This window comes from Bactrocera tryoni, unplaced genomic scaffold (genome assembly GCF_016617805.1).
Source record: "Bactrocera tryoni isolate S06 unplaced genomic scaffold, CSIRO_BtryS06_freeze2 scaffold_11, whole genome shotgun sequence".
Lineage (NCBI taxonomy): Eukaryota > Metazoa > Arthropoda > Insecta > Diptera > Tephritidae > Bactrocera > Bactrocera tryoni.
This window is the reverse complement of record NW_024395824.1, coordinates 21,993,498-22,011,179: the sequence shown is the minus strand read 5'-3', so window position 1 is coordinate 22,011,179 and position 17,682 is coordinate 21,993,498. Positions and strand designations below refer to the sequence as shown.

Here is a 17,682-nt window from a genome sequence, read left to right as displayed (position 1 = left end):
GTATTAATAATATTTTACTTATTATTATTTTGGTTATTATTATGATTTGGTTTAGTTTTTGCTTAATTTCTAATATATCGTAATGGTCTGGTACTCCTGTTACGAACTTGAGTAGTGAGCCGAGTGAAATTAATGCTCGCTTTTGTCTTTTAATAAGTAATTGTTCCTTTAAAGTGTTGATTCTATTAATTAATGTGATGTTCTGAACGGAGTTATGATTCGGTGTTTTTGGTGTGTTTTCTATAATTGCGTTGCAGTGTTGTAATATAGTTGTTAGGTTCGTAATGTGGAATATGTAATCTTCCTTTTGGTATATACATATGTATATGTTGGATCCGTTTCTGTCAATATATACTTTCGTCCTTCAGGATTCGTTATTGATTGCGTCATCAGTGTTGTTAGGTTCAAGAGTAGGATTAATGTTTGTTTGAACATTTCTAATGTTATCCTTGTGGATAATTGTCTTTTGTAGTGTAAATCATGTCCTCGCGATTCTCTTTAATTGTATGTTGAAAATATCTTTTTAGATCTTTTTAAAAAATTATTTGTCCTGGCTGAAGAATATCTGGGTTGGTTTTTCTTCAATTACTGAATGAATTGTTTGATTATACTGTCTTACCGTCTCGAAGATTTCTTCTTCTGTCGTGCTTTGTCTGCTGCTATGGTGCGCGATATATCTAGGATTGTTGAGTGTAACCTCTCTACTTGACTGTTGGAGGTGGAATGGTTTAATGCAGTTCGTGCAGAGAACGTATATTTATAGAGAAGGTCCAACAACGGACAAGCGTGTAAACTGTCAAAAGCTAACAAAATGCGATGAGCGTGTTTCACCACAGCTAGCTCGGAAGGAGAAATCTTAACAGTGGCGCGTGAACAGAGCTGAGCATTTAATGAAAATTATGCTCAGAAATATAATATACATTGCTATTACAGACGTATGTTGGCATTTTGCTTATATTTTTATATGTTTACATGCCATCATATTAATTGATAAGATGATCATTTTGCGTATTTTTATGAATACATGCAAAACTGATAATATTCTGATTAAATTATGCTATTTCTAAAACAATAAGTATAGTTAATGTACGAAAAAGAGCTATTTTTTAAATATTTCTTTTGTTTGATACTATAATATAATTTCATATGTGAATATGTTTGTATATATGCTATATACATATGTACATACATATATACATATATGACATACTATCATAATATCCTAAAAACTTAATATATTACAATAATATTGAATGTAAATTGCATTTCTTCACTTAAACTGCGCATCTAGATATTAGCGCATAGTCGCATATATACATATGTATGTACATATGGAAGTAGAATTCAAATTCAGATCGTGATATTATCTGCTGTGTGAAGTTGGCACCCCCCTTTAACCGATTGCAAAATTTCTGTGCATACTCGAAGCAGCTTGACGCGCCGAGGATTGTAGTAACTAATTTTTCGTTTGTAGTTGGACCGTTAATTTAGAATTTATTTTTTTAATACCATATGGACAAAATTAATCGGCAGGTCACCGGATATTTGGTTTTCTAAGTAGAAATGGTTTGTAGTTTATTGTAGTTGAAGCGAAATTTCAATTGGCGGTATATATGCTCATAGATCATCATTAATTGTTAGACGATACAAGAATTATTACCGAAAGCTATGGTTGTTTTTCTACCCTATCGAAAATTAAAAGTACATGATTGTAGTAACAATTCATTTACTTGTAGTCGAACTATCACATCAGCATTGATGTTCAAACTACCTGAAGGGTTAATTTTATCGGTGACTCGCCGGATACCCGATATTTATAGTCAAAATGGTTTGTAGTTTTTTGTAGTTAGTGTAGAATTTTTATCCGAATAATAAATTTTGACAAATCAATAACCACGGAATAATTTTAACGTTACTATTGAGAGTTTCGCTCATATTCCAATTCGCATAGCGTGATTCTATTGGACAGTCAAGTTGAGGCATTTTTGGCGAGATAAACGGATTTAAATGAAACGTCACCATGCGTAGAATGTTTTTATACTCAATAGTACCAATTGTACATTATGAGACATATACGAGGTGTGTTCAAAAAGTATCGCGACAGTTTGCTGACAGTTTTCTTCGATTGCAGGGGCGTGGTGCATCATGAGTTCTTGCCACAGGGAAGAACGGTCAATAAGGAATATTACCTGCAAGTTATGCGCAATTTGCGCGAAGCAATCCTCCAGAAACGCCCGGATTTGTGGAAGAACAAAAATTGGCTTTTGCACCACGATAACGCCCCTGCTCACACATCGTTGCTTGTGCGCGACTTTTTGGCCAAAAACAACACATTAATGATGCCGCAGCCACCGTATTCCCCAGATCTGGCCCCTGTGACTTTTTCTTGTTCCCTAAACTGAAGAGTCCCATGAAAGGACGACGTTACACTTCTCTTGACGAGATAAAGACGGCATCGAGGGAGGAGCTGAAGAAGATAAAAAAAAAATGATTTTTTGAACTGCTTCGAAGATTAGAAAACCCATTGGCACAAGTGTATAATATCTCATGGGGATTGCTTTGAAGGGGACAAAACAGATATTCATGAATAAATAAATAGTTTTTGAAAAAACACAAAATTCGCGATACTTTTTGAACACACCTCGTATGCCCGCAGAGATATCGGACCTATGGTGCATTCGATAGTCGCAAGCGGCATCATGTCTATATGTTTTTTGTGGTTCTTGGTGTCAACTGACGCTAGGTGACACCACGAACTACGAAAAACATATAGACATGATGCCGCTTGCGACTATCGAACGGCTCATTAATTCTATATATCTCTGGGGCATATATGTCTCATACTGTACTCAAGACTTCGACTCTTTCTCAATTCAAAATTTAGTACTTCCGCTGTGAGTCGCCCAGATAACGGTTAAATAAGTTTAGACAGGTCATATAATGCAATTTATGATAGTATCTTGTTGTGATTTCCATAGTGTATTTGGTGAGAAGAGTGTCACTGTTGTATTTTCATTTTTTTATTGCTGAGAATATTTTTTTAGCAAACAAGTGAAACTTTCAGGTTCTGCGGTTCCAAGGGAGGGGAAATTTCCCTAATGTACACACTTATGTACTTTCGTAACAAATATATGTTTGTATGTATGTCCATATAACGATCTGTAAATTATCTGCAGCAGGTTTGCGCATAGTAATAAATATAATTTAAAAAAACTAAAAAACACGCTTTTAAAGCATATCAAACTAAAAAGTAAAAAATAATTCTTTGTATAAACTAACAATAATAATGAAGGAAAAATTCCTGCATTATTGTGAGAAAAGCGTGGAATGCTCGATATACATATGAAAAATATGTATGTCACAAAGCACCCATGTTTTGTTGGAGTTCAACCAGGCGGAATTGCCGCCACAAATGTGTAGCGGGTTTCATATGTTTTGGCTGTTGAAATACTTGATGTCCCCGGACAGGCGGTAACTGCATTAAGTCACCAAAGAGTAAGACATTTATACCTCCAAAACAAGCGTCCTGTCTCTTTAGTTGGCGCAAACGAGAGTCGATCATGCAAAGCATTTCATAAGGCACCATAGAAATTTCGTCTATGAACAGAAACTCAACGTTTTGCCATAACTGGCGCATCCCTCTTAAATAATTTCCTGTAAGAAGTGGCATGTTAATGATGACGCCATTTTTTTGTACTGGTAGTTTAAACAGGCTGTGTAGTGTAGAACCTCCGACCAACCGTGCTGCAACTCCAGTAAGAACACAAACTTTCACGACCAATTTTCCATAACATCGGTTAACTTGGGTTTTGAATACATTAAAGAGAAAAGTTTTTCCGGGGCCTGCTCCACCTGTGACGAAAATTTTCTCTCGTTTAATATCACCATTAAGTTGATTTTTAATACTCTCTGTAATGACAGTAAACAATTGTTTTTGATCAATATTCATAGCATGCTGTGCTCTTTGAAATTGATCATTGCTCATTTCTGTGTCCGGTAATTCTTCTTCTATAACTACAGGATTTATAATCTCTGGCTGTTCTAAAATTTCAAATACATGTATCTAATTGAATGCATTTTCTAACTGTTGGTCACGCTCTCGAAATTGGCGCATATACCTGCTCATTTCCTTCAAACGATTCTCTCGATGTAAAAACGCCTCTTTTGCATTATCGAAACCTTCAAGTAATTCAGTTTCCAAACGATAAGGCATATATTGAATAAGTAAGCTATAGAAAAAGATGTCGGGATCTGATGTTGCTATAAAATATGGCACCCTAACAACTGCGGGAACCATTCTCACAACCATTTTGCTCTTATCTAATAGCGTAATGAGTGGACGACGTGTGTTACGAAATTCTTCATACGCGTCGTGATCAACACTTTCCTCAGTTTCGCTTACTTTTTTGGATAGAATGGTTCAAACAACATTGCAAACTCTGTAAGGCTCATGTTTACAAAATCGTAATCGGGAGATTGTAACGGACGTTTGTGGTATCTTTCAAAGATATTACTATAATAACCAGTTGCGTGCCCGTTTCTGTCGAATTGCAATACTCTGTAACGCTGTTCTCACTTTCTTGTGTTCAGAAAAATGCAGCTTCGAGAACTGTCCCGTAATGGGATATGACAAAGTCTATATGCACATTCTGCAGCTGATACTTGTCGTTCATGAAGAATATTCGGCCTACTTTGAACAGTTTGCGTGAAAGATCAGTTTCTTCGCGTTGAATTTGCTGTATTTACTTGCGCAATTCCAGAATCTATACCTGCAGGTTCTTCTTTCGATAGGTACTTCAGCTATATAGTACGCTATCGCTTCGTTTACGATTCGCATGGCTGAATATCCATGTTACCTGCCAAGCAGTCTTAGCAACTCTGGAGTGCATGGTAATTATTACCCAAAAGCATCTTCCTTTCGACGCTTAAGTAAACAAATTCTACCTCCGTTACAGAAAGAAAATCATCTGAAGAATGTGATTTCAATTCGTGTCTCGTCACATGCTTGGCGTGGAAAGATCGTCACAAAATCTTATAGATACATATTTTTTTGAACAAGTTTGTGCGATGCCGATGAATTTGACATTTTTAACTAATTCATGAAGCTCTGGGTCTTCTTCTTCTGCAGAGGGATTCTACATGCTCAATTTTGATCCAGAAGAAGTTTCCCTTCTTTCTGAGTCAAACTTCGGGAGGATTTTTCGATCCAAATCACCATGAAGAAGGTGAGGACTGCCCCGATTCTGGAATTCAATGCGCCACCAATGATCATACTTTTCCACCTTGTAAACACATAATCATTATTTTTTATAAATTTCATTAGAGCATTTACTCTTAATGGCGTAAATATGAACTCAAAAAATACTGGATACTTCTCGATAGTCTTTGGGTCTACATATGATATCGAGTACTGGGATCAACATCAGCCCTACCATCGGCTATTAACAAAGCCTTTCGTTGATCTATGCCAGTTGAGTACATTTATGGGCTAAATGCTTGCACAAAGTATGTTGATAGTCCTAAGGCATCTGATTTGACTAATAGTTCATTCAGAGCTGATCTCCAATAAGCTGCCGAACCTCTTAAATTTTTACATAAATATGGACATCTTCTATTGCTCCTTCTTGATTACAATTTTTTTGCCGCATGCAGATATAGTGCTTTAGAATTCTATAATACTCTCAAGAAGGATAAAACGCATAAAATAGATAGACGTTACGTTGAAATCTTGTGCCACTTCCCAAAATTCTAAACTGAAAGTAGTCTAACGCTGTAATATTTACAGGCCTTTGTTCTTTGAACCCGTTTTTTCCGTAAGGAAACAAGAAGTACCAGGCAAATTCTTCTGCTTTCAGTTCATGTCCGATATTAACGATGTTGTCTTTCGTTTTGCGGTTAATTTCGTTAAGGTTTCGTGAAACCTGTAGTTTATCTTCCACATTGGGTTGCATTACATCAATCGGCGCCATCAAAGATGTCTGCAGTGAATTAAATGATTAGGTAGTTCATGTTGAGAAACAATAATCATTTCAGACGTTTAGCCGTTACTATCTCAATACTCTGCTGTATTTCTATCTCATCAGGCTCATCTGTTTCATATAAAACATCAACGTAATCAAAGTATACCTGCACATTTTTGCTGCCTGTTGTACGTTTACAAATCCTCACAAACTCGTCTCAAATTGTCGCATACGATAATGCAGGCTTTTCCATTGTTATCCTTTGCTCTAGATCCCTTTTGACCACAAGAATGTGAGTTAGTGAAGTAATATTTGTTATCATAGTACATCACTCCGAATGATTGTCCATCTGATATTATTATGCCGGCGCTATGTTCCATGAAAAGATCTTCCAACCCTTGACGAAGGGTGCGTCCGAAGTTTGTTTCATTATTCTTGTCGCTCAAGCTTCCATATATGCTTGGTTCATCGGCAAAAGTGATCTGAAACCGTTTGCCGAATGCGATCTAAAACATCTTTTATTGCGTGGAAATTTCGCTTTCCAGTAGGTATCCATCGTCTTCCTATTTACGATAGGCCATTAAATTTCGCTCCGTTTGAAATCTTATATTGCTGTTGCATGATTTGGTCACCCGTTATCATATTCAGGTTGAGGGTGTTTGTAAACCACTGTTGTGGTGCAAGAATACTGGCTCTTAGGATGTTAGACAATGCCATCGCACAGCATTGTACACCTGCAAATCCTGATGTGAATATGAGCTCGTTTCAATGAAGCACGCACAATTCTCAAAAAATCACATATTCTTTTGTAAGCACTAGTGTTATTGTTAAGTTCATCATTGATTTCATTCATAACCTCTAGTGGAGCTTTTTCTACTCTAATAATATCCTTTTCATTCATTATGACGTTTTGATCGATAGTGACGTCTTTATAAAGGGGATTGTTAACGACCAACCAATGTAATGCATCATATACTTTTTGCCTAGATACTGAAAACTGTCGCGTTACATTTATATTTTCCAAAAATTCAGTAATGACAACTATTCCAGCATTATTAGTGGTTCTTGGTAACATGATCGGAAGTTTTTCAGTAACTTCGAAAACATCCTGAGCAAACAATACTGCTTGACCTCGAAAACTATATTGCAAATACAAATGGAATAATACGAGAAATCAGCCTTTGCTCGGCGTAGGATAATTCCGAAATCACGTCTGGAATAAAGCTTGGATCTAGATTGTTCCAATAAGATTTAGATGGTGGAATATTTTTCATTGAATTCAAATGGGTTTTGAAACGATTGCAAACAACCAAACATTTTTTTTTGCTTTAATTCATTAGGCAAATATGTGTTTGCTATAGCATCTACTCGTACAATCCACTTAAAAACTTGATGTTTATAGCATCGTTTAGTACAAACTTCACATATCGCATCGCAAAACGAGTTAATTGCCTGCCTAAAGCTCGTTATACTGGCTTTACGTAACCTTCGGACCTCTTCATTTCGTTTCTGCATTTGCATCAAACAAGCTTCTCTGGCTTGTTCTGATTCTGAGGCTCGGCTTTCCACTGCATGCTTACGCATTTGCTGCAAACGAGCCTCTCTGGCTTGCTTTGGATCTAAGGCTCGGCTTTCCGCTGCATGCTGACGCATTTGCTGCAAACGATCCTTTCTGACTTCAACTGGTTCTGAGGCTCGGCTTTCTGCTGCATGCTGACGCATTTGCTTTAAGCGAGTCTCTCTGCCTTCCTTCGATTGCTTAGCTCTATAACTTCTCATATAGAGCCTTCTTTTCGTCTTTATTTTCTCTATTTCGCTTAAGTGTTCTGACGATCTTTCCATTCTTTCACTGACATTTGTTGTTTTTTGTATAAACAATTCGTTAAATAAAATTAATTCATAGGTTTATAATGAAAATATTTTAATCAAATATACTATACACTATACTTTTTGAAAATCTATGCAAATATATTTCGCTTATAATTTTAAATTGTCACAACCGTACACTTCGACTGTTTTTCGTTTGATTGTATACCTAATATATTCCTGATATTTATTATATTTATGATGTCCCGCGGGAACCAAAAAAGTAACGGTACAAACTTGGGTTTAATCCATTTCTATTGTTCTTGACTAGCACTTATAATTCAAGTGGTCGACCGGAAAGTAGGTAAGCTCCATTTCTTCAGGTAGAGGGGTTCAAGTAAGGGATAGGTAGAATATTTCTTTGTGTATTTAAAATTTTTATGAATTCTTATTTTATATTGATAGAATCTATTTTTTCTTCTATGAGATTTACCAATATTGTGAAATATAAACGAATACAACTTAAATCGTATTCTCCGCCATTAGATTCGGTGACAATTTTTAAAAAGCTCACATCGACGTGACAGCCAAAGTTAAAAAAGGAGTTTTCTACTGCAGTTGCTTCTCGGAGGCATTTTGAGAACTAGTATCTGAATTTTTTTTACTACAAAAATTTTATTATAAGTATTAATTTTTTTATTACCTAAAAGTCACATGTTTTGCATTATTTGATATTATTTCTTCTGGTGCGTGGTTATACTTATATACATACATAAGTATATCTATATAAAGTATACTTTCTTTAAGGATATACATATGTAAATTAAAGATGTATAAATTAAAATGTATACTGTAATCAACTTTATTGACCAGGCCGTGTGCTCTGGCTTAAGCTTAACTTAAATCTAACTTAGCCCTAAACCTAGCTTAACCATGAGACGTGAAGTGTCCGGCTCGTGACGGTCGTTAGTTCTTCTTTAATTTCGTCAATGATTTGTAGATTTTGATTGTTGAGGCAGTGAAGGTAAGGCAAACTCAAAATGGTCTCATGGCCAGTGATGTTCAGCAGGGGTGAAGCAGCAATACCTGGAGCCTTTTCCAGCCTGCTCATTCCGTTAACGTACTTAGTGCCGTTCAGGAACACAACGTCCGCGAAAGTGACAAGATACGTGCCACTTACATTTTTCTCAGGTGTTTCATCAATGTCGATTCTGTTTGGGCTATCGTTAATGATTATGACTCCATCGTCAACTATGGTGCTAGCGTTAAGGTGACTCGGTTGCATGTTACAATGTGCTGTGCCACCGGTGTGAAGTTGCAGAGCGCATGTTGTATTTGTAGTTAATCTGCAGAACGTTGAAGTTGTTGTTGCTTCACAGTTGTTGACCGCCAAAATTCCGCTCTTGCACTCGATCACTGTATTTTCGTTGATTTGCAGCACGACGCCGTTGTGTACCACCGGAAAAATCAAAACTTTCCTACACAAAAACTTAATTCTAGGATATTTGATTATAAAATGAATTACATCATTATGCTGAATAACTTTAACGGTTGACACTTCCATTAGTTCAGTGATTGCTATATCTATGATTGGCCCAACCAATATGGATTTCCAACCCTCGTCATCAATGATTGCTGGATTTACTACCTTTATTTTTGCAAGGGTTATTGCGAGCATTATATTCTGAATTTCCGTGATCATAATCCTATTTCGAGTAAGTAAAATTTCAAAAAGGTGCGCCGTATCGATTTTTTCTTTCTTCGCTTCTTTGAGGAGTTCATTTACCGTACTAGTTAGTGCGTTAATCTGTTCCTGTGTCTTTGTGTTAATCACTACCTGTCTATTGTTGGATTCTATTAGTTGGGCTTCTGTCATTCTAACTTGGTGGAAATCGTCAGCGTCTGGGGTACCTGTGATAAATTTAAGGGCTGAACCCAGAAAGTTTAGGCTTCTCGCCATTCTATGATATACGCCTATAGCGGCTAGTAATGTTCTAACATGTCCATTGTCAGTCTCTAGCAACTTTCGCATGTGCGACTGCGGGAACAGGTCCGTCATGTTGGCAGTTTCGTCTGTCATGCGCATAAACTCGGTCAAATTAGTTGAGTGCCTCAAGTAATTGTATTCGTTTCATACTAGTGCGTCGCCGTCCACTACCGGTATGTAATGCGAGTGTGAGTAATCCGTTAATTTGGCTGCCGCTATCCCGAAAGTGAGAAGTATTGCGATTGAAAACCTAAAGAAGCAATATAAGGTGATTAGAAATTAATGTCGTCATTTTCTAAGGCTAAGTACTTTATCTAAGGTTGTCCTTATGGACTATCCTTCCATTTATTAGGACTGTTGTCCCCAGATCTTCCTCTACTCTCCTCTCCTCACACAGGCGGTTAACTTGTTCCCTAACCTTCTATTAGTTTTTACCATTACTTTTTCCCCCACTTCAAATACCCTGTTCTACCTTGACGGGTTATTTCTATCGAGCTGAGCCTGTTGTGCTTGTTCAATTTTACCTTTCACTTCCTTTCGGAATTCTTCGGTTGAGGCGTATATTACGCCAATAGGCTCTTTATTTGTGACCGAGTGTATTGTTCGGTTGTATTCAATGGTAGCTTGAGTGATGAGGTCCATTGTATCGCTTATTCTTCTTTCAAGTTTAAGGCACCTAGCAATTTCTACCAAGGTACTGCGAAACTTCTCTACCTGACCGTTGGAAGTACTGTGGAGAGGGGGAGCGTTTACTATATCAATCCCATATTGGTTCTTCATCAGAGTCACAATAGTGTCCGAGTTGAAGGACGCCTCATTATCACAATAAATAGTTTTTGTTCCTGGGAAGAAATTAATCAACTGGAGGATGGGTATTTTTACATCCGTTATTGTCCGCGACGGTATCGGTTGAACTACTACAAATTTAGAGAATTTATCAACACAAGTTAAAAAATGTTTCTTGTCCGTGGAGAAAATATCTATGTGTAGCATTTCTTCTGCGTATGATGGAATCGGCGTAACGCCGAGTTCCTGCCTTCTAGGGTGTCGATCGTATTTGGCTTTCGTGCATATTTTGCAGTTTGTGACAATTTCGTTTGCCAATTTGGACATTTTCGGAAAATAATAGTCACAGAGGATCTGTTTGACATTTTCCTGCGCAGCTCTATGAGCACGGTTGTGGTGAGTAGTGACTATTTCCCTTTGTTCATACTTGTTCGTAATATCCGACACCATGTTTTTGCAGTACCAGAATTTGGTAGATGGGAAGCATCTTACCAATTCGTGTTGTATGCTGGCTAGCGCCGGTAGCTCGCAGTGAATCGCGTTCACCACGAGGGGGTTAATAACCTCCTTTACTTCGTCAATGAGGCTATTTCTATCCCTGAAGTGAATAACATGGCGGGTTTTTCCGCCAAAGAGTATAAAACTTCGTTTCAGAGGAAAACGCAACTCTTCCAAAACTATTTGATTCCTGAAGCAGTTTATGGGTTTTTCTGTTGCTTCGACCGTGTAGGTCAGTGACAATTCACTGTGAACTGTCGCCGCGTCAGATTTGAGTTCGCTCTCCAACACATTTATGTTCTGCCGGGAGAGAGCATCTGCGACAGAGTTTTCCTTACCAGGTTTATAATGAATTTTAGCATTATGTTCGTCTATGAATGCTTTCCACCGTTTTATCTTTGCATTCGGGTTCTTATCAGAAACCGCAAATGTTAGAGGCTGGTGGTCTGTATAGATGTTGATATCCCTAGTTCCGTAGAGATAATTTTGAAGCTTCCCTAAAGCCCATACTATGGCCAGTAATTCTCTTTCATTAGTTGCATAATGCATTTCCCTATCTTTCAGCGCTCTTGAAATCATTGTAATGGGTTTACCATTCTGCGAGAGGACTGCGCCAATGCCGTGAGCGGAGGCGTCTGTCGTTAGGTCGAATGGTTTTTTAAAATCTGGGTACATTAAGATGACATCTTCAGATGCCAGGATGTTTCTTAATCTTTCGAAGGCATTGCGTTGCGCTTCACTAAAATCAATGGGTACCCTTCTAGACTTGAGTTTACTTACTGAGCCATTTTCACCTTTTAGGATCTCAGTTAAAGGTCTTACTAAGGAGGCGAAATCTTTTACGAAGCACCTGTAATAGCTTGGATCTAAGGATCTAAGGCTGAACAAATCCTTAGGTTCAGGATATTCCTGAATGGCTTTGACCTTTGCGGGGTCAGTTTTTGCCCCACCTCTTGTTACTATGAAACCGAGATATTCCACACTTGTTTTAAAAAAATGTGTTTTTTCTCGTGACACTTTCATGTTGGCCTCACACAGTTTTTCCAAAACCCAATTTATATGTTTGACATGTTCCGATTCATTTTCGGAAAAAATTATGACGTTATCGACGTAAACATAGCATGATTTGCCAATTTGTTCGCGTAAGACGTCGGCGATCGCCCTGTGGAAGATGCTTCAAGCATTCTTCAAACCGAATGGCAATCGACAAAACTCATATTTCCCACCGTTAACGGAAAAAGACGTTTTCTCGCGATCCTGCTCGGCGAGGACAATCTGATAGTAGCCTGACTTTAAATCTAAAGTCGTAAAGTACTTGGCTTTCTCTAAGTTTGCCAGTATCATTGAAATATTCGGCATTGGGTACTTATCAGCAATAGTGCGCTCATTGAGCTTCCTAAAATAAATAACCAGACGTTTGTTTTTGTTGCCTAACTCGTCGTTACCCTTTTTATCTACGACCCAGGTTGGATTATTATAAGGAGACCTTGACGGTCTAATGATTTTATTGCGTAGCAATTCTCTTATTTCCTTTTCGACAAAATCTGCTACCCCCATTGGGTGAGGGTACAACTTCGAATAAATAGGCTCGTTATCTTTGGTTCGGATCGTGGCCACAACCGAAGTGTGAAATGGCAACAGCTCGTTAGAGTCTGCGAATGCCTTAATCCTTTTCAGGATCATTTTTTTAAATTCTGCCTTCACTGAACTTGGTATCTGTATGTCGTTGACATTTGTAAAGTTAACGTTGCTGCACTTATGATATTGCAGATCTTCTGACATGGTACCATAATTTATTTTGCCTCCGTCTAGGTCAATAGTCGCGCCCACCTGCGTTAGCAGGTCAAGGCCTATGATTCCGTCGAACAGTGTTAGACTATCCAACACAAAGAATGGGGATGTTACCCCGAAAATATTTATGAGGCATTTCTGTTTGATTTTATTGGACCCATGGATAGAGTTCACATTAAACAGGGAATCTACCGGCTTTACGCCTTTAAGCTCCTTTACAGGCCTGACATAATTATTTGCCGCCCCCGTGTCGATTAAAAACCTTAGTGTTTTCCCAGCCAACGTCCGCTCAAGGAACGGTAGCCGGGAGTGGCCTCTAAAAAATTAATAGAGTCACTTTCATAGTCAACCCCATTTTCATTGTCTACCTCTGCTACTGCAGCTGCGGCAGCAACCTCATACGCTTGGAAATCCTGATCAACATCCGAGTGATTCAAATTGTTGATCCTTTGACGCCTAAAATCTGTCATACGCTCTGAATTATTCTGTCTCTTATTTCCCTGAACGGGAGCATTGTGAATACCGGCAGCTTGTGCCTGTTGGTATTATGTTGGGTGCCTAAATTTAAACGAACTAGGATCGACGTCCATAGGTTCGGGGCCTCTACCATGAAAATCCTTATCATTTTCGCGTTGCCTGAATGATGAAGCCTTTCCTGCATTATTTCTGCCCTGACTCTTGAAATAATGTGGATTTTTGCGTGATTGGCATCGCCGCCACTATTCTGTGAATAATTATTTTGCCGCCGAGTTTGGGGTTTTTGACCCCCTGACTTTTGAGCTCTCTCTTCGGCATTTTTAGCGTAAGTTGCCGCGAACATGTACCTATCGTGGCTCGACTCGGCCTCGCGGGCTAGTGCCAAGGCACTTGGTAGATCCTTTGGTCTAGCTGGGAATACAGCCTGGTGTAGGGGTCTTTTTAAACCCGATACGAACGTGTTTAGGGCATCACATCTAAATTTTTCATTTAGGACAGCTGCAGCAGCTGCATCATATGTCATAAGTGTTTTATTTATTATGAGAGTCAGTTTCCTTTCTATCTCATCATAGTACTGTGACAAGCTCAAATCGCCCTGACGTAAGGTATCTAACTCTTGTTGGAGAATGCGCACTGGAGTTTTGTCAGCGTAGGTGAAATCTAATCGTGCCACAATGGCCTTAAAATTTAAAACTGTGTTAAATGAGGCCAGTATATTATTCGCTGAACCCCTAATCTTATTCCGAATAATACCCACTGCCTCGTAATGCTTTACACTGCCTTCAAAAGGTTCGAATAATTCATAGGCGGCCATCGCTGCCTGCCTCCACGAAATATATTCCTCTTGTTTACCATCGAACTCTGGCAATGACTTGACGAGGTCTAACGTCTGACTACACGATTTTCCCTGCACTATCGCAATTTTTTGGTAGCTTTCTACTTCAGGGGTCGTGACCCTCAATGCACTCATCTCGTTCCTAACTTCACTAATTTTTTCATCGATAACCTGTTTCCATTGAGTGGCCTGTGCCGCCAATGCGGCTTCTAACACCGCTTGTACCTGTCTTGCGTCCATACCTGTTTCTGTTTCCACTACGTCAGCCACACGTAACCTGCTAGTATGGTTTATCAATTCCTGCACTGAGTTATCGTAAAGCTCTTTATCGTGAGGGGGGTGGCTCATTAGACCCTGAACAAACTAACACACACAAGTATTTTTTCACTCAAACGCGGCACAATCGTTAACGGCCACCAAAACAATAAAAAAAAGATCACTTCACTCTTTATATAATGCTGCTTTATTAATTTCACAAATGATGACGATTGGCTGTGCCATTCACTTACATGATTTTTCAATAAATATGGTAATTCCGTTGCTCTGTGGCTGGGTTGTTGATCGCTAATTTTCCTCTTCGTGCCCCACGTTGGGCGCCAATTAAAGATGTATAAATTAAAATGTATGCTGTAATCAACTTTATTGACCAGGCCGTGTGCTCTGGCTTAAGCTTAACTTAAATCTAACTTAGCCCTAAACCTAGCTTAACCATAAGACCTAAGAAAGCAAGTCCAGTAGTCGACGCTGCCGGCTTTGACGTCTGCGTCGTGCTGACTCTGCTTCATCCAATTGTTTATCCAAGCAATTGTTTATGCAAGCAGCAATCGGATATTGACACTGTTTACGTAATCTGCAAACTTTAGTGACGGTCGTTGCCCACACAATCTGCTGATGAGGCAAGATGTTGTATTGGCCTCACCACATTCATACCCAACTGGAAATTGGGCATTAAGTCTTAACTTGTATGTATATTTCAGTATGTACATATGCTACTCAAATGTCGCCAAAACTAGTTTTATATAGATGTTGCATATTTTTGGTGAGCTGCTTAAACTTCTACGTTTCAGTACCACTTAAAAAAGTTACATACATACACACATACATGTATACATATATACATACATACATACATACATACAGCCATACATACGCCTTCCCACAGTGTCGCTCAAATATTCTACGTTTCAGTATCACTTAAAAAAGTTACATACATACATACAAGTGAAGCTAAGAAAAGCGTATTAAAAAAGGGAATCTGTAAGCGTACATTCCTTATCATCGGAAATAACATAGTTTTTCTCATTTAACACTGAAAATGCTCAATTCTGCTATTTTCGTGTCCCCTGATGTTAAGTGGTGAAATACGCTAATAATTTTCTGTGGTGAAACACGCTCATCCAAAACAGTAAATATCCCAAAATTGAAATATCCCTAAATTCTCGACATCGTGAACCTTCTCTATAAATATACGTTCTCTGATAAACGTATAAAAATATAAGCAAAAGAACAAACATATGTATGTATTTGAGCATAATTTTTATTCCACGCTCAGCTCTGTTCAAGCGAAAATGTTAAAATTTCTGCTGCCGAGCTGGCAGTGGTGAAACTCCTCCATCTCGACCGAGTTAGCGAAAAATATTTTTACGTTCTTCGCGCCGTGAACCTTCTCTATTATAAACGTTCTCTGCTATTTTTTTACGTTCTCTGATTCTACGTTATAAACGAGGATTTGACTGTAAAATTTCAATAATTTTTACAGGCACTGTGTTTTGCTACTCCTGAACATTTGTCATCTTACGAGATGTTACTCTTCTGTAATTAGCGTGCGATGTGTGCAATACTATATCACAACAGAAAATAGCATTGATAGTTACATCGCTAAGATTGCGGCTATTTTGCTAGATGGTGAGCGAACGACGCATAGATATTCATAATAAACCAAACGCAATATCTAACATAAAAAATAGCGAAATCGATGTTGATAAAAAGTTGAGGTGAATGCATAATGGCACACAAATATTCTCGAAACATTGCACGGAACAATGCAAGATTTAAACGGCAACGATAAAGTATTCGATGGTGCTGTCTTATCACTGGTTGAAGACTGCCGATAGCCCGGTTATTCTTTGATGATATTAACTAATATTTTAAGCAATCGATTGTATGATATTGAGTCATTCCAATTGACCATAAATATGTGCAAACATTTGCGAACTGATTTTCGCTCAGAAGCACATAATACAATTTCTAGATATTGGGAATGGTAGAATAGAACTGCAACCAAATACACAGTGTAATATACTGCCTTAAAATTTCTGTATTCCCATTCACGAAAATAATGTATTAAGTGAGAGTATATTCCTGAAAGTAAAAATTAATTGCTTGGATAATAACTGTCGCAGTAATCAGGCGCGCACAAATATGTTTAAGTTCACGAAATTAATTGTCAGTCACATCAGTTATTGCCAGGCTATCAGATGTATTTTAAATTATTCGCTACTATTGTTAATGAAAATGAATACGTAAATTAGCTATGTAGATAAACCCAGAATCACATAACGTAATCTTCGATTGAAAACTAATTTTATTCTGCGTATTTTTAATACACAACTATTATGAAACGATACATGTTTGGAAATCAAAAAGATTACAGGATATATTATTGTAGCAACCATTTTGACTGAAAAATTAAATGAAGAAATGATCCTCTTGCCTCTTGCTAAACAAACTTGAATATAAAATTAATAAAATAAAAAAATTTAATCAACAAATTAATATTAATCATTTTCAAAATTGGAACTAATCGACAATTTTCTTTGACCAAAAAAAAAGTTTTGATTTTTATTCATAAATACAATTTTATTGTATTGAATAATTTTTAATAAATGTACACCTTAGCCACAGCAAAACGTGAACTGGATCCTCTAGATTTATAATAAAGCTAAATTCTTAGTCATAACATCAAATTATTTCACATTATTTCTTCTTGAAAACCAAACTATAAAAAACTGTCTTTATATATGTATGTATGTTTTGAAAGTTGAATTACTTTGAGTTCTATGACAGCATTTTTCAACTTACAAGCCAACTATCTTCAATGTTGTGAATTATAACATGCACATTATTTGCATAATACTTGATTCGTTTGTGAGGTACTGAAAATGAGAACAAACTTTTCCATGCACTTTTCATTTTTTTTTATTTTTCACAAAATAACGTTTTGACTTATGAGTAAATTATTGTTTATTGGCAGCTAAACGAAATTCTATGTAAAATTGTTATGTACTAACAAAGCACAGGGCTCGTACATATGTACATAAGTATTTAATATTATAATAGCAGTTAGTGAGTCCAAAACTAAATAATAATGCATAATAAATTCACACAATACGTATACATTTTACTATAATTCGTAAGTTTATTAAGAGTTTTTGCATATTTGCAATATGTTTCAAAAATATGTATAGAAAGGACTACCGATTCTGAAATTACAAGTTATTTACATGTAAACATACATACTGTTTGTTTAGGCATTATTCTCG

The 17,682-nt window shown here is 37.4% G+C and overlaps 1 protein-coding gene across 3 annotated transcripts in view; it reads right to left on the bottom strand.

Moving 5' to 3' along the window:
* Nucleotides 1-17,682, bottom strand: part of LOC120779425 (plasma membrane calcium-transporting ATPase 3) — a 273,340-nt gene that overhangs the window by 93,203 nt on the left and 162,455 nt on the right. The window lies entirely within an intron of this gene.